The 19,431-nt window shown below is 38.8% G+C and overlaps 1 pseudogene; it reads left to right on the top strand.

Moving 5' to 3' along the window:
* The first annotated feature begins 1,143 nt into the window (after positions 1–1,143).
* Positions 1,144–19,431, top strand: part of LOC145106042 (uncharacterized) — a 56,379-nt pseudogene continuing 38,091 nt past the window's right edge.

Below are 19,431 nucleotides of genomic sequence, written 5' to 3'. Positions count from 1 at the left end.
CCGCTGTCGATTTGCCTTATCGATTTATTATGTTTTTGATCGACATCAAAAGCAAACTTTGTTATTTATCAAGTTTTGAATAATATAGTTATTCTTATCATACAATATTTTTGAAGTTCAATGTTTCAATAAACAATTGATGTACCCTATCCCATCACATAGTATCACCCTTATCAACCATCCTCGTGTCATCTCTCTCATAATTGCATTTTAAGGCCATGTTTATTATGGAGAAAAGGAATTGAGTCAGAAAAGGAATTGTAGAAGAAAGAGAACCAAGTTAGAGAAAATAATTAATTCCACTGTTTGTTTATCAATTTCTACACTCGATTTAAGTCAGGAGAGGCCTTTGTAATGTATACCATTGCTTGAGGAGGATACTAAGGAAATATGGTTCTTGATATATATAAATTATGACACTGTATTTTCTTTCGTTTTTTTTCTTATGTGAGCATTGTGCTTTGAGATAATCCACATGGAGCCGTTGTTTTGGGCAGCTTTGATAGTCGGCTTTATTACTATCAATTTTATCAAACACCATAAATCTGATTATTATATGATTTATGACTCTAAATTCCATAATCAATACTTTTAGGCTACCGTACATCCAAAAGCTTCTAATTTAATTGAGTATCAATTTGAAAAAAAAGAGAACTTACACACTTATAATGACAACTGATAGATAACTTCGGGAAACTAACACCTTGTTCGCGAGTTCAACTTAACAAAAAAAAAAAAGAAAGGAAATGGGTGCAAATGAAAAGAAAAATAAACGAAATTGATGTTCCTGAGTTTTATAAAAGGAAGGAAGTGGATTAATTTTCCCTCCTAACTTCCCTTCCGATTTAGGAGGATTTGGAAAGAAATAACAAAATGATTAAATTTTTCTTCCACTTCTCTCCAAGTCGGAAACACAAAATAAAATTTTGTTTTCCTTTCCTTTCTCCTATTTTCTCTTGTGGCTTTCTTTTCTCTTCTTTTCTTTTTTTACACTCTGGAACTAGGCGTAAGAGATGCGCCTCCAAACGACAGAGCGATTCTACAAGATTCGCCTTTTTCATGCCCTGCATTCTTCCTTGGTAAAGTTGGCACACTCGTAGTAAGCGAACGATTCGATAACTGAGAGTGGTTTGAAATGAAGAAATGTTCAAGAAATCAGCCGAAGCAAAAGCGCAACAGTGATTATCGGGTGCTGGCCGTAAGAAGTCGAAGCAAATAATAAAAGAACGCTTCCCAAATGCCTCTGATACCGACGTCGACACTTTAATCCCCCTAATGTTTGTTTCATATATCTTCTTCTGGAATAGATTCGTATGATTCGGTAATCAACGGGGGTCCTTATTAGCTGATTGTTTTGGTTGATTGTAAGTTCATGTTTTCAACATGGAATTTTGGTAAATGTCGATTGATGAAACGCCTCGTAGCGCGGGCCAGGAGCGGGATCTCCAGGTCGAAGGATCCTTTAGTTAACCCAGCCAGGCCCTGCCTGGATTTCTCAGCCAGGACTCTAGCGTCCGGGTATTCCCTCATGGCAGAACGCCCGTGCGAGAAGTCTGGCCTCGCCAAGAGCATCCCTGCTACATGAGAAATGCAACAGCTCTGGGCGACAAACAGAATGGCCAGAGCACTAACGCCTGAGCCAATCTTTGGTCCTGAATTAGAAAGGGACACGATTAGCCAATCAGAGGAGCGGATCCTGTCGGAACTGTAGTCTCTATTCCCCGTACGGAACAGCAGGGATCCCTAGTATAAAATGTTATCCGCCCTATATTGAGAAGTAAGTGATCTCTCTCAATACTCATCACTCTCAGCCAGATATCTCCCCTGACTTGACCATCGGAGCGTCTTCCCAGGACCTCCTCCTGGGAAACGGTTGACGACTTTCCTTGTTGTGACTTTGCAGAGACTTCCGACGACAACAAGCAATCTGAGAGCTGGTGGTCAGAGCCAAGGTCGCATCATTCGGTGTCGTCCGTTTGTGTGACAAAGGATACACAAAACCACATTCCGCTATTAATGATCCTAACGATAACGATTACAATCTTGTTGGCAGGACATGTGTTGGAGTAACGCATGGTTACTTAATATTATTTGGAGAGAAAACCTCCGAATTTTGGCTTCTGAATCCTATCACAAGCCATGACCTTCATTTCCCTGATATCCCCTATGATTTACTTCATTGTCCTGGAAATCACATGGCTATCCCAGTCTATTTGCATTCAATATCTGGATACGTGTTTGTTCTGTGTAATCGATGTTATAATCATAAAATATGGTTTTGTATAGCGGGTACACGAGAATGGACTTTTGTCTATACCGACCTTTACCCCAATCATGATTTAATTGTTTTCAAGAGGAAGATATTTACTGGACACTCTGTTCATGGATCAGATAAAGTTCATTCAGACGTCCTAGATTTGTGACTTCTAGTGAACATCTTTATTTGATAGATATTACAGTTTCAGAACATCTGTAAAAGATTCATGAAATAGATCTTGACAAAATGAAATGGGTGTCACGTGAAAATAAAGGAAAAAAATATTCCTTCTTTCTTTACGATTTTAAGTCATGTGATGACCGCTTACAGTATGGGCGATATGTTTTTAATGGTGAGAATGGAAAGGGTGTGCCGGCTAAACCAACAAGCATGTGGTATTTCTTTTTTGATTGTTTGAGTGTTGATTGCATACATGAGTGATTTATTTGTTACAACGTTTATCTTTTAACACATAAAAGACACATATCTTAGGACTTGTTTGTCAAGGCTTTTGAGAACCAACATCTTGGAATTTTTTCTATTTATTTATGTCAGTCATCCCGTGGATGCAAGTGTTAATTATATCTCCATTTATGCCTAATGCATTATTTGTTGCACATTTGCGTGATGTATTGTTGTGAATGACTGACGTTTGAAGGATATCCATTAGCCTATCAATAATCATATCATAATTATTTGTTTTTTGATGGGATTATTTGTATAGAAGCTCTTATTACATGGTCATATAGTCTGTCTTGTTTATCAAACCTTAAAAAGGAAATCAGCTCCGGTACTTGTAACTTGTGACATCTGGTTTTTCTAGTAAGATTCATATGATTTAGAAATGTAGTGTTTGTATATAAGTTTATTTTTCTACCATGTCTATAACTTATGTATGTATCTTTTGTGGAACTCGCATATACCTAGGTCTCGAATGTTTATATTAGTTTTGCTACTATAGGAATGATTACGACACACAAGTTTTCAACAATTGTCATATCCTTGGAATTGAATTTAAGAAGATGTTGATTCGCAGATGTGTTTTCTCTATTACACGTTCAATCACAAGTCTCGTATATTTGCATTATTTTCTTCACAGGCACCCTATATATTATCGGGGATCATTGGCCATTCACTTGACATGAAGATCAAGGTTCAATGCTTTATCGAGTCAAAATTTATTTATAATAAATCAGTTTTTATTGATAACCTCCGACCAAAGCATAACTCTAATGGTATGTTTAGCAAAACTATTGGTGCTAATTGGTAATTGGTAATTGGTAGTTTGAACTTGATAGTTGAAGCCGAGATGTGAAAGATGTAGACTTTGTCTATGTACAATAAAAGCTTTGGATTCAAAACATTTTATTTACAATAAAAGCTTTTAGTTATTGCTCCTAAACAAATCTTATAACTTAACCGGACAAAAATGCAAAAATGATCAAAAATGTGTGCACCTTTTCTAGCAAAAGTCTAAACTAGACTTGATTCGCAAAAGTGTCTGCTATCGATTTGCCTTATCGATTTATTATGTTTTTGATCGACATCAAAAGCAAAATTTGTTACTTATCAAGTTTTGAATTATATAGTTATTCTTATCATACAATATTCTTGAAGTTCAATGTTTTAATAAACAATTGATGTACCCTATCGCGATCACATAGTATCACCCTTATCAACCATCCTCGTGTCATCTTTCTCATAATTGCATTTTAAGGCCATGTATGTTATGGAGGAAAGGAATCGAGTCACAAAAGGAATTGTAGAAGAAAGAGAACTAAGTTAGAGAAAATAATTAATTCCACTGTTTGTTTATCAATTTCTACACTCGATTTAAGCCAATAGAGCCCTTTGTAATATATACCATTGCTTGAGGAGGATACCAAGGAAAATATGGTTCTTGATATATATAAATTATGACACAATATTTTCTTTCATTTTTTTCTTATGTGAGTATTGTGCTTTGAGATAATCCACATGGAGGCGTTTTTTTGGGCACATTTCATAGCCGGCTTCATTACTATCAATTTTATCAAACACCATAAATCTGATTACTATATGATTTATGACCCTGAATTCCATAATCGATACTTTTTGGCTACTATACATCAAAAAGCTTCTAATCTAATTGGGTATCTATTTCCAAAAAAAAGAGAACTTATGGACTTATAATGACAACTGATAGATAACCTGGGGAAACTAAGAGACACACAGAGCGATTCTACAAGATTCACCTTTTTCATGCCCTTCATTCTTCCTTGGTAAAGTTGGCACACTCGCAATGAGCGAACGATACGATAATCAAGTGTGGTTTGAAATCAAGAAATGTTGTAGAAATCCGTCGAAGCAGAAGCGCAACATCGATTATCGGGTGTTGACCGTAAGAAGTTGAAGTGAATCATCAAAGAACGCTTCCAAAATGCCTCCGATACCGACCTTGACACTTTAACCCCCATAAGGTTTGTTTCATATATTTTCTTATGGATTCGATTCGTGTGATTCAGTAATCAACGGGGCTCCTTTTTAGCTTATTGTTTTGGTTGATTGTAAGTTGGTGTTTGCAACATGGAATTTTGGTAAATGTCGATGGTGTAGGTCTGATATATTTTATGGATTTAGTTACTTAGACATATATATCGTCGCTTCTAATGTATATAACAGTTCAATTCCTCTTATAACTCACAATGAGTAGCCATTTGCCCTAATTATATATGCGAGGTTTGGATGCACATTTAAACAGATTACCGAGTTCTATATGGATACACAAGTTCTATATAATTATGTATGGCTTTACCTTTTATTGCAGGTAGAGGTGACAGTCTCAAAGCACCCAAACCGTGTTCTTATTTACAGTTTGGAAGGTGGTTTACTTTTTTTCTTTGATGTTGATAGCAGAGGCACAACCATATTTCCAACCGGTATTCATTTATTACAAATCCTTAATAAAGTAGTTTAATTGGAATATTTTTCAGTACCTTCCCTTGTCGTGGAGATTGACAATGTCCTTGGGGGTATTAAATCATTCCCTAAAGGAACCTCGTGTAGGAGAGATGGGTTGAGAGCTCAACACATTTTAGATGCTCTTTGTGGAGAAGGTTCAGCTATTGCCAATGACCTCCTACGTGCTATTACACGTGTAATTACTTTATGGCTAAGGGGAAGATGCCCTTCGAGTATGGCGGAATTTGTTGCCTCTGCTCTCTTACACCTCTCTTAAAACATGACAAGGGAATCCGACCTATTGTAGTAGGCACACTATGGAGACGTTTGGTTTCCAAGATTGCTATGAAAGGTGTTGGTAATGAAATGACCAAGTATCTCAATGATTTTCAGTTCGGAGTTAGGGTGTCGGGTGGCGCTGAAGCCGTATTACATAGCGCTAACAGGGTGTTGAGTGAGCGCCATAATGACGGGTCTCTTTCCATGCTTACCGTGGACTTCTCCAATGCCTTTAACTTTGTTGATAGATCCGCATTACTTCATGAGGTCAGGTTGAGGTTCCCTTCTATATCCTGATGGGTAGAATTCCTATAGGGTCAAGCAACAAGGTTGAATCTAGGAGATACATATATTTGGTCAACTACCGGAGTTTAGCAAGGAGACCTCTTGGGACCACTTCTCTTTGCCTTAGTGTTGTAGCCGCTCTTGCATAATATTAGAGACAATTGCAATCTTATTCTCCATGCATGGTACCTTGATGATGGCATACTTATTGGAGATTCAGAGGAGGTGGCCAAAGCGTTAGACATCATTAAGGTTATTGGCCCAAAATTGGGCCTTCAGTTGAATAACAAGAAAACCGAGCACTTTTGGCCCTCATGTGATGGTAGGAAGCTGCATGAGGGGCTATTCCCGGTTGGCATTGGGAGGCCGCCATTAGGGGTGAAACTTCGCGGGGGATCTGTTAGTAGAGATGCTAGTTTCATTAGCAACTTAGCCATAAAGAGAGCTGAAAACACTGTGAATTTGATGCGCCTTTTCCCACAATTGTCTGACCCGCAGAGTAAGCTCCTTCTACTTCGGTCTTCTATGGGTATTGCTAAACTTTTCTTTAGGTTGAGGACATGTCAACCCATTCACATGGAGGAGGCGGCGTTGTTCTTTGACAAAGGGTTGCGCGGGGAGATTGAAGACATTGTGGTTTGTGCTGGCCCTTTCTTTGGCAACATACAGTGGCGAATTGCTTCGTTACCTATTAGGTTTGGTGGTTTGGGTTTATACTCAGCAGTAGAGGCTACTTCATATGCGTTTGTTGCCTCAAGGGCCCAATCTTGGGTATTGCATGATCATATCTTACGAGATAGTGGCATATATGGTATGGATTCTGATTATGCTTGTGCCTTAGCTTCTCTTCGTAACAAGCTTCCGGACAGTGACCTTAGCAATTTTATTACTAAGGACACCGCCCCAAGGGCCCAAATTTATTACTAAATCCGAGAATACACTGGCGAGTGCTCTTTTTAGTAAAATTGTCCTTGATTTAGAAGTGCATTATCAGTAATCAAATCATAATTATTAGTTTTTCGATGGAATTATTTATATAGCAGCTCTTGTTACATGGTCATATAGTCTGTCTTGTTTATCAAACCTTAAAAAGGAAATCTGCTCTGGTACTTGTAACTTGTGACATCTTGTTTTTCTAGTTAGATTCATATGATTTAGAAATGTAGTGTCTGTATATAAGTTTATTTTTCTACCATGTCTATAACTTAGGTATGTATGCTTTGTGGAACTTGCATATACCTAGGTATCGAATGTTTATATTTGTTTTGCTACTACAAGAATGATTACGACACACAAGTTTTCAACAATTGTCATATCCTTGGAATTGAATTTAAGAAGATGTTGATCCGCATATGCGTTTTCTTTATTACTCTTTCAATCACAAGTCTCGTATCTATGCATTATTTTCTTCACAGGCACCCTATATATTATCGAGGATCATTGGCCATTCACTTGACATGAAGATCAAGGTTCAATGCTTTAACGAGTCAAAAATTAAATTTATTTATAATAAATCGGTTTTTATTGATAACCTCCGACCAAAGTATAACTCTAATGATATGTTTAGCAAAACTACCTGGTAATTGGTAATTAGTAATTGGTAATTGGTAGTTGGTAGTTGGTAGTTGGTATTTGGTATTTGGTAGTTCGAACTTGAAAGTTGAAGCCAAGACGTGAAAGCTATAGAATTTGTCCATGTAGTTGTCTTTGAAAAAATAATTGTAAACTTTCGAAATTTGTAAAATTTTGTAAAATAATATCACTAAGATCTCATAAAAATTAAGATGTTCCAAAAACCACTAGAAACAACTTTTGGATTCAAAACTTTTATTTACAATAAAAGCTTTTAGTTCATGCTCCCAAACAAATCTTATAACTTAATCGGACAAAACTGCAAAAATGATCAAAAATGTTAGCACCTTTTCTAGCAAAAGTCTAAAATCGACTCGATTTGCAAAATTGTCCGCTGTCGATTTGCCTTATCGATTTATTATGTTTTTGATCGACATCAAAAGGAAACTTTGTTATTTATCAAGTTTTGAATTATATAGTTATTCTTATCATACAATATTTTTGAAGTTCAATGTTTCAATAAACAATTGATGTACCCTATCCCATCACATAGTATCACCCTTATCAACCATCCTGGTGTCATCTCTCTCATAATTGCATTTTATGGCCATGTTTGTTATGGAGAAAAGGAATTGAGCCAGAAAAGGAATTGTAGAAGAAAGAGAACTAAGTTAGAGAAAATAATTAATTCCACTGTTTTTTATCAATTTCTACACTCGATTTAAGTCAAGAGAGGCCTTTGTAATGTATACCATTGCTTGAGGAGGATACCAAGGAAAATATGGTTCTTGATATATATAAATTATGACACTGTATTTTCTTTCGTTTTTTTTCTTATGTGAGCATTGTGCTTTGAGATAATCCACATGGAGCCGTTGTTTTGGACAGCTTTGATAGTCAGCTTTATTACTATCAATTTTATCAAACACCATAAACCTGATTATTATATGATTTATGACTCTAAATTCCATAATCGATACTTTTAGGCTACCATACATCCAAAAGCTTCTAATATAATTGGGTATCAATTTGGAAAAAAAAGAGAACTTACAGACTTATAATGACAACTGATAGATAACTTCGGGAAACTAACACCTTGTTCGCGAGTTCAACTTAACGAAAAAAAAGAAAGGAAATGGGTGCAAATGAAAAGAAAAATAAACGAAATTGGTGTTCCTGATTTTTATTAAAGGAAGGAAGTGGATTAATTTTCTCTCCTAACCTCCCTTCCGATTTAGGAGGATTTGGAAAGAAATAACAAAATGATTAATTTTTCTTCCACTTCTCTCCAAGTCGGAAACACAAAATAAAATTTTGTTTTCCTTTCCTTTTTCCTATTTTCTCTTGTGGCTTTCTTTTCTCTTTTTTTCTTTTTTTTTAAACTTGGGAACTAGGCGTAAGAGATGCGCCTCCAAATGGCAGAGCGATTCTACAAGATTCGCCTTTTTCATGCCCTGCATTCTTCCTTGGTAAAGCTGGCACACTCGTAGTAAGCGAACGATATGATAACCGAGAGTGGTTTGAAATGAAGAAATGTTCAAGAAATCAGCCGAAGCAAAAGTGTATCAGTGATTATCGTGTGCTGGCCGTAAGAAGTCGAAGCAAACAATCAAAGAAGGCTCCCAAATGCCTATGATACCGACGTAGACACTTTAATCCCCCCTAATTTTTGTTTCATATATCTTCTTCTGGAATCGATTCGTATGATTCAGTAATCAACGGGGGTCCTTTTTAGCTGATTGTTTTGGTTGATTGTAAGTTCATGTTTGCAACATGGAATTTTGGTAAATGTCGATTGATGAAATGCCTCCTAGCGCAGGCCAGGATCGGGATCTCCAGGTCGAAGGATCCTCTAGTTAGCCCAGCCAGCCCCGACCTGGATGTCTCAGCAAGGACTCTAGCGTCTGGGTATTCCCTGATGGCGGAACGCCCGTGCGAGAAGTCTAGCCTCGCCAAGAGCATCCCTGCTACATGAGAAATGCAACGGCTCTAGGAGACAAAGAGTATGGCCAAAGCACTAACGCCTGAGCCAATCGTTGGTCCTGAAACAGAAAGGGCCACGATTAGCCAATTAGAGGAGCGGATCCTGTCGGAACTGTAGTCTCTATTCCCCGTACGGAACAACAGGGATCCCTAGTATAAAACGACATCCGCCCTACTTGAGAAGTAAGTGATCTCTCTTAATACTCATCACTCTCAGCCAGATATCTCCCACTGACTTGACCATCAGAGCGTCTTCCCAGGACCTCCTCCAGGGAAACGGTTGACGACTTTCCTTGTTGTGACTTTGTAGAGACTTCCGACGACAGCAAGCAATCTGAGAGCTGGTGGTCAGAGCCAAGGTCACATCATTTGGTGTCGTCCGTTTGTGTGACAAACGATACACATAACCACATTCCGCTATTAATGATCCTAATGATAAGGATTACAATCTTGTTGGCAGGACATGTGTTGGAGTAACGTATGGTTACTTAATATTATTTGGAGAGAAAACCTCCGAATTTTGGCTTCTGAATCCTATCACAAGCCATGACCTTCATTTCCCTGATATCCCCTATGATTTACTTCATTCTCCTGGAAATCACATGGCTATCCTAGTCTATTCGCATTCAATATCTGGATACGTGTTTGTTCTGTTTAATCGATGCTATAATCATAAAATATGGTTTTGTATAGCGGGTACACGAGAATGGACTTTTGTCTATACCGACCTTTACCCCACTCATGATTTAATTGCTTTCAAGAGGAAGATATTTACTGGACACTCTATTCATGGATCAGATAAAGTTAGGCTATGTGAAATGAAACTTTATCCAAACCCAAAATTGGTGTTACTCGAGACCCAAAGTTTTTCAGAACTGAATTTCAGACGTCCTAGATTTGTGACTTCTAGTGAACATCTTTATTTGATAGATATTACAGTTTCAGAATATCTGTAAAAGATTCATGAAATAGATCTTGACAAAATGAAATGGGTGTCACGTGAAAATAAAGGAAAAAAATATTCCTTCTTTCTTTACGATTTTAAGTTATGTGATGACCGCTTACAGTATGGGCGATATGTTTTTAATGGTGAGAATGGAAAGGGTGTGTCGGCTAAAGCAACAAGCGTGTGGTATTTCTTCTTTGATTGTTTGAATGTTGATTGCATACATGAGTGATTTATTTGTTACAACGTTTATCTTTTAACACATAATAGACACATATCTTAGGACTTGTTTGTCAAGGCTTTTGAGAACCAACATCTTGGAATTTTTTCTATTTATTTATGTCGCTCATCCCGTGGATGCAAGTGTTAATTATATCTCCATTTATGCCTAATGCATTATTTGTTGCACATTTGCGTGATGTATTGTTGTGAATGACTGACGTTTGAGGGATATCCATTAGCCTATCAAATCATAATTATTTGTTTTTTGATGGGATTATTTGTATAGAAGCTCTTGTTACATGGTCATATAGTCTGTCTTGTTTATCAAACCTTAAAAAGGAAATCAACTCCGGTACTTGTAACTTGTGACATCTGGTTTTTCTAGTAAGATTCATATGATTTAGAAATGTAGTGTTTGTATATAAGTTTATTTTTCTACCATGTCTATAACTTATGTATGTATCTTTTGTGGAACTCGCATATACCTAGGTATCGAATGTTTATATTAGTTTTGCTACTATAGGAATGATTACGACACACAAGTTTTCAACAATTGTCATATCCTTGGAATTGAATTTAAGAAGATGTTGATCCGCAGAGGTGTTTTCTCTATTACTCGTTCAATCATAAGTCTCGTATATTTGCATTATTTTCTTCACAGGCACCCTATATATTATCGGGGATCATTGGCCATTCACTTGACATGAAGATCAAGGTTCAATGCTTTAACGAGTCAAAATTTATTTATAATAAATCAGTTTTTATTGATAACCTCCGACCGAAGTATAACTCTAATGATATGTTTAGCAAAACTATCTGTGGTAATTGGTAATTGGTAATTGGTAGTTCGAACTTGAAAGTTGAAGCCGAGATGTGAAAGATGTATACTTTGTCTATGTAGTTGTCTTTGAAAAAATAATTGTAAACTTTCGAAATTTGTAAAATTTCATAAAATAATATCACTAAGATCTTATAAAAATTAAGATGTTCCAAAAACCACTCGAAACAACTTTTGGATTCAAAACTTTTTATTTACAATAAAAGCTTTTAGTTCATGCTCCTACACAAATCTTATAACTTAACCGGACAAAAATGCAAAAATGATAAAAAATGTGTGCACCTTTTCTAGCAAAAGTCTAAAATAGACTTGATTCGCAAAAGTGTCTGCTATCGATTTGCCTTATCGATTTATTATGTTTTTGATCGACATCAAAAGCAAAATTTGTTACTTATCAAGTTTTGAATTATATAGTTATTCTTATCATACAATATTCTTGAAGTTCAATGTTTCAATGAACAATTGATGTACCCTATCGCGATCACATAGTATCACCCTTATCAACCATCCCCGTGTCATCTTTCTCATAATTGCATTTTAAGGGCATGTATGTTATGGAGGAAAGGAATCGAGTCACAAAAGGAATTGTAGAAGAAAGAGAACTAAGTTAGAGAAAATAATTAATTCCACAGTTTGTTTATCAATTTCTACACTATATTTAAGCAAATGGAGCCCTTTGTAATATATACCATTGCTTGAGGAGGATACCAAGGAAAATATGGTTCTTGATATATATAAATTATGACACTCTATTTTCTTTCATTTTTTTTCTTATGTGAGCATTGTGCTTTGAGATAATCCACATGGAGCCGTTTTTTTGGGCACCTTTCATAGTCGACTTCATTACTATCAATTTTATCAAACACCATAAATTTGATTACTATATGATTTATGACCCTGAATTCCATAATCAATACTTTTTGGCTACTATACATCCAAAAGCTTCTAATCTAATTGGGTATCAATTTGCAAAAAAAAAAAAAGAGAACTTACGGACTTATAATGACAACTGATAGATAACCTGGGGAAACTAAGAGACACACAGAACGATTCTACAAGATTCGCCTTTTTCATGCCCTTCATTCTTCCTTGGTATAGTTGGCACACTCGCAGTGAGCGAAAGATACGATAATCAAGAGTGGTTTGAAATCAAGAAATTTTGCAGAAAACCGTCGAAGCAGAAGCGCAACATCGATTATCGGGTGTTGACCGTAAGAAGTTGAAGTGAATCATCAAAGAACGCTTCCCAAATTCCTCCGATACCGACCTTGACACTTTAACCCCCATAAGGTTTGTTTCATATATTTTTTTATGGATTCGATTCGTATGATTCAGTAATCAACGGGGCTCCTTTTTAGCTTATTGTTTTGGTTGATTGTAAGTTGTTGTTTGCAACATGGAATTTTGGTAAATGTCGATGGTGTAGGTCTGATATATTTTATGGATTTAGTTACTTAGACATATATATCGTCGCTTCTAATGTGTATAACAGTTCAATTCCTCTTATAACTCACAGTGAGTAGCTAGTTGCCCTAATTATATATGGGAGGTTTGGATGCACATTTAAACAGATCACCAAGTTCTATATGGATACACAAGTTCTATATAATTATGTATGACTTTACGTTTTATTGCAGGTAGAGGTGACAGTCTCAAAGCACCCAAACCGTGTTCTTATTTATAGTTTGGAAGGTGGTTTACTTTTTTTCTTTGATGTTGATAGCAGAGGCATAACCATATTTCCAACAGGTATTTATTTATTACAAATCCTTAATAAAGTAGTTTAATTGGAATATTTTTCAGTACCTTCCCTTGTCGTGGATATTGACAATGTCCTTGGGGGTATTAAATCATTCCCTAAAGGAACCTCGTGTAGGAGAGATGGGTTGAGAGCTCAACACATTTTAGATGCTCTTTGTGGAGAAGGTTCAGCTATGGCCAATGACCTCCTACGTGCTATTACATGTGTAATTACTTTATGGCTAGGGGGAAGATGCTCTTCGAGTATGGCGGAATTTGTTGCCTCTGCTCTCTTACACCTCTCTTAAAACATGACAAGGGAATACGACCTATTGTAGTAGGCACTATATGGAGACGTTTGGTTTCCAAGATTGCTATGAAAGGTGTTGGTAATGAAATGACCAAGTATCCCAATGATTTTAAGTTCGGGGTTGGGGTGTCGGGTGGCGCTGAAGCCGTATTACATAACGCTAACAGGGTGTTGAGTGAGCGCCATAATGAAGGGTCTCTTTCCATGCTTACCGTGGACTTCTCCAATGCCTTTAACCTTGTTGATAGATCCACATTAATTCATGAGGTCAGGTTGAGGTTCCCTTCTATATCCTGGTGGGTAGAAATCCTATATGGTCAAGCAACAAGGTTGAATCTAGGAGATACATATATTTGGTCAACTACCGGAGTTTAGCAAGGAGACCCATTGGGACCACTTCTCTTTGCCCTAGTGTTGCACCCGCTCTTGCATAATATTAGAGACAATTGCAATCTTATTCTCCATGCATGGTACCTTGATGATGGCACACTTATTGGAGATTCGGAGGAGGTGGCCAAAGCGTTAGACATCATTAAGGTTAATGGCGCAAAATTGGGCCTTCAGATGAATAACAAGAAAACCGAGCTCTTTTGGCCCTCATGTGATGGTAGGAAGCTGCGTGAGGGGCTATTCCCGGTTGGCATTGGGAGGTCGCCATTAGGGGTGAAACTTCGCGGGGGAGCTGTTAGTAGAGATGCTAGTTTCATTAGCAACTTAGCCATAAAGAGAGCTGAAAGCGCTGTGAATTTGATGCGCCTTTTCCCACAATTGTATGACCCGTAGAGTAAGCTCCTTCTACTTCGGTCTTCTATGGGTATTGCTAAACTTTTCGTTAGGTTGAGGACATGTCAACTCGTTCACATGGAGGAGGCGGCGTTGTTCTTTGACAAAGGGTTGCGCGGGGAGATTGAAGACATTGTGGTTTGTGGTGGCCCTTTCTTTGGCAACATACAGTGGCGAATTGCTTCGCTACCTATTAGATTTGGTGGCTTGGGTTTATACTCAGCAGTAGAGGCTACTTCATATGCTTTTGTTGCCTCAAGGGCCCAATCTTGGATATTGCATGATCATATCTTACGGGATAGTGGCATATATGGTATGGATTCTGATTATGCTTGTGCCTTAGCTTCTCTTCGTAACAAGCTTCCGGACATTGACCTTAGCAGTTTTATTACTAAGGACACCGCCCCCTAAATCCAAGAATAGACTGGCGAGTACTCTTTTTAGTAAAATTGTCCATGATTTAGAAGTGCATTTCAACATGACGGCTCAGCAGAAAGCTGTTTTCTAGTGTTTACGTGCACCACATGCTCAAGATTTTCTTCTACATGCAAGATCACCAAACATGAGAAATCGTGCATGGAAAATCAACACATGTTCATACCATTTGGATTTGATACGTTTGGTTTCCTTGCGCCGTATGTGGTGCATCTTCTTAATAGATTACAACGGATCATGCATAACAATGTTATATCCCCTAGATCAATAGATGTAGTCTTCATACAAATTGACTTTACCATACAAAAAGGCTTAGCGGCGTAACTTGTTGCCCGTTTCCTTCTCATTCATTGTACGATGATAACTAAGATGTGTCAAATCCTAATTGATGACACGCCCCTTAGAGCAGGCCCGGAACAGGCGAGCCTCGGCAAAGCGCCTCCGACGGGGAGCCGACTCAGCGACCCCGGACCCCCGCGAGGCGGCCGCACAGAAGGCTCGCCCTCGCCATAATATTGTCTTTTAGCTACAGCCTGGAGACAACGGCTCCAGGCGACAAAGCGTCCAAACAGAGCACAATCGCCTGGACCAATCACTAGGTTGAACACGAATGTGGAGCAGGGATCTCTAATAAGAGCGACGGATCCTATCGGGACTGCAGTATCGGTCCCTAGTACGGACCGAGGAAGATCTCCACTATAAAAGGACCTCACCTTGGTCCCGGTAAGGCAAGAAAACCCTATCCTCAACCTCTCACTCTCACTACAACTTTCAGCATACTAACTTGACCGTCGGAGCGTCTTTCCGGGACCTCCTCCCGGAAAACGGTTGACGGGTTTCTTTCTTGTGTGACCTCTCAGGCATTAAGAGCGACAAATCTCTCTCACGGCTAGTGGTTCGGAGCCATGTCGTATCATTTGGCGTCATCCGTTTGTGTGACAACATATACGCAAACCCTTTACTCCTTGTCCCCTCGTGCAACCAACCATGGCGGAAAAAGCAACCGGAGAACCATCGAAACCGCCACACAGTCCGATACATCCAATGGGACCGTTGGAGGCAGTTGACACCCCGGTCGTCTCACTCCCCGGTGAACAACCGCCATTCCCCGGTGCACCATCATCATCAGGGGACCCGTCGCCAAACCTTGAAGCCATACCAACTCTCGGTGGCCCACCGCCATACATTGCAACGGCTACACCACGAGATCCACCCTTAACTCCTATCACCACCATCACACATGCCACCTTACCCCAGAACCATCCAATATTCACCACGCCATTTCCATTCTTCAACACCGTTACCCCTCATGGCACCCAAATAACACCCGTCACACCCCCCACCAGTAACCCTGATGCGGGCCCTAGTGTGGAGGATCGGGCACTTGCGTTCCTAGAGGCCCACGATTGTGTGACTAAAGGGGCTTCACAGAAACGGCCATAACTTTGGCTATGGATCTCCGTTTTGGGCCTACGACTAGTCAAATCGAAGCTTGAAGCAAGGAGCATGTCTAAAAAAGTTCCCGAAGGGGACTTACCCATTTTTGAGTCCAGAAATAGCTTTCTAAATTGGACTTATGGACATTTTTGTGTTTTTTTCATAAGTTTTGGACTTTGTTTTTGGGTTTGTGTTTGGCCTATGTCTCTTTAGGGTTTCTTTTAAAATTATGCTTCTTATTTAAGTCTTTCTGATGTAATCTGGATGGTCATTGATCAGTTTAAAGAACTTTCATTTTTCTCTCAAAAGTTCGTGTGTGTTTACCGAATTTTGAAGCCAATCCCACGGTATTCATAGAATCAACGTGGTTTGGGCAAGATTATCCTGTGTATTCTTCTAGAATCAATAGTTTTGATCTTTGGTCATTTGTTCGCTGCATCAAACCCAACAAACACCTATAACCCAATAGTCGATGGCCCAACAACCAATACCCATTGCCCAACAGAAAATAGTCCAACAACCAATACCCATGGCCTAACAACAGACGCCCTTAATCCAGCAACAAATCCCTTTGACATACAATTCCCCAACCCTGAATCAGCCACTTAACCAGTATGGCTTACCCATACCAGATCTGAGTGCATACAACAACATGCTCGTACAGCCCTTCCTGGCAATGCAACAACCAGGATACCATTCCAACCAGCAAATCCCAACCCAAGATTGCTCGTCACGAAGCGTCCTGTCGCCATTCGTCAAAGAAATATTGGAGTATGAAATCCCCAACACCGCTAAACTACCCCACCTTAAGACGTTTGACGAAACTACCGACCCAGATAACCACATCGACACGTACGAGTGAACCATGACGTCTCTCAAGTTGGACGAGAGATTCTGGTGTACGTACTTCCCCACTACGTTGGATGGCAACACAGGAACATGGTTCAAAACGCTACGACCGGGCAGCATTAACAACTTCAGCCAGTTGAAATACCTGTTCCTAACGAACTTCATGCAACTCCGGAAATACAAAGGTGATTGCCACTCAATCATTGGGTGCAAACAAAGGGAAGGAGAGCCAGTCAAGGACTACTTCACCAGATTCACCAAGGCTACGTTAGATGTTCCAGGTCACGACGAAGGGCTAATCGCATGCGCATTTACCTGGGGACTGTTGCCGGGATCATTATCCCAGAAACTTATGGGCAAACAACCCAAAACAAGGGCCGAACTAAAAGAACGAGTGGAGCGCTACCTACGCCAAGAGGAGGATGAAGCGTCAAAGCAGACATACCTCAATGCCATGACAACCTCTGCTGGTAGGCGTAATCACTATCCCACAATCCCAATCGACCCCCAGGGAGGTAACAGGTTCATGAGTCGAGACAGGCGACCGCCAAACCGTTTTCGACCTTTCTCTAGGGACGACAGGCGGGGTAGAAGGACAGAAGTATACACGGTCGATGAGAAGCCAGCAGCAAAATGTCACACCTTAAAACCGGAACGGCGGAAACGTTCTGGGGTGGAGGACGTCATGTACAGTATCACAACAATGCATAATAGTAAAGACAAGCAACAACATCCATTGCATTAATATAATAATTGTAATACAAGCGTGTTCTGTATAGTTTGTAAGACACCAAAAGTATGATCAAAATAAAAGATGAGTCTTGTATATGCTCCATCTTCTCAAAAGCTTCATCTGTACCTGCCTACTGATGACCTGAGAATACAAGTTATTTTGAAAGAGTTTATCAGCATAAAGCTGGTGAGTTCATAAGTATTTAGTGTCATCGCTTGTATGAAAATGTTTGTAACAACATAAAGTAGTAACTGATTTCAATTTTTTGTAAATAGTATACTCCCTAGAAAATCCTATATTTTCCAGTAAAAATGTAGTCTTCTACCAAGACCCGATTGTTTGTGTATTTGTTCCTTATGTAGTGTAAGAGTTTTCCCTCAGTGAAACTATCATTATAAAAAATATAGTTTATTTAAACGTGTATGTGACAAAATCACAGTGTAATGAAATACAGACTCCAGGTAGTACTAAATGTACATTACATCTCGGGGAGTCTAAAGTAGTAACATGTAGACTCCAGGTGGTATTAAATGAACAATACGCCTCGAAAAGTCTATTTTTGCCTTTAATTCTTAATTGGTTAATTAAAGGTTTGAATGTGAACTCGTATGTAACCATGCTGATCGACGGCTGAATAACTGATGACCCTCCAGGTCATATGTAGTGAAGTAACATTCTGTCATCCCTTGGCCTTTTGGCTAGGACTGTAGCTAGCAGTCGGGATATGGGAGTGTTTGTCCCGTATAGATCTATACACACAATGCCCGCTCTCCCTCCAGGAGACTCTGGTTACAAAGTGATACCACGATGAAGTGTCGTATCGAGAAGTAGTATGTCACATTCTGTTATAGTATTCAAATGTTTGTGTAGTAATTTATAGTGTAGTGATGTTTTCTCCTTTCTAGTATATAGTATGTTCCTTTGTATAGTGTATAGTATGTTCTCCTTTATAGTGTATAGCATGTATTGTTTCTCAATGTAGTACTTATGTAGAGACTCATAAATGTACTGACTCTTGTATGTAACTTTGTAATAGTAGTAGTGAGTAGTAATCCCTTAACTATACCTATTATAGTAACAATACATGAGTTTACAGTTTTTGGTCATTTCCCCCATGAGTTTACGGCTGCAAACTCATGGTAATTTGTACCACTGTATGTTTGAAGGTCTTATACCCCTCAAGGAAGTGATCTAGGCTTGTATCCAAGGCTTAGGAAGGGACTAGGGCTCAAAATGGCCCTTCATTGGAGTTTACGGTTCATGGACCACTCCCTTGGAGTTTACGGTCGTAAACCCATGAGTTTACGGCCGTAAACTCATGGTAACTCCTACCATTTTGTGGTTTGGGGTCTTTAGCTCATGCATGCAAGGTTCTAGTCTAATGTCCAAGTCCTAGAAGGTGTTGGTGGCACTTATACACCACTTGATGGTGTTTACGGTTCAAGGAGATTCCTTGACCGTAAACCCATGTGTTCTTGGGGGTTTTTGATGTTTGTCAATGGTTTAACAAGTATTCTAAGTAAGTAACTAGTTAGGAGGAGTGTACTTACTTATAGGAAGCTTGTAAGAGTGTTTAAGGCCCAAAAACACTAGTGTGTGTTCTTGGTGTTTTGAAGAACACTTGAAGATCTATGAAAAAGACAAGATTTCATGGATGAAATCATGTATAACTACTAGATGAAGTGTTATAACAACAAAACAAGAGAAGAAACACTTACATTTTTGGAAGATTGGAAGAAATGTGTTATGATACTTGAGAGAAAAGTTGGGTGTTCTTGAGCTTGGGAGTGTAAAGTGAGGAAGTGGGGAGTAAGCTCATGCC

This window comes from Lactuca virosa, chromosome 4 (assembly GCF_052849685.1).
Source record: "Lactuca virosa cultivar CGN04683 chromosome 4, Lactuca_virosa_CGN04683_v6, whole genome shotgun sequence".
NCBI lineage: Eukaryota > Viridiplantae > Streptophyta > Magnoliopsida > Asterales > Asteraceae > Lactuca > Lactuca virosa.
Note: the sequence above shows the minus strand (reverse complement) of the source record. Positions and strands in the feature narration are given on the sequence as shown.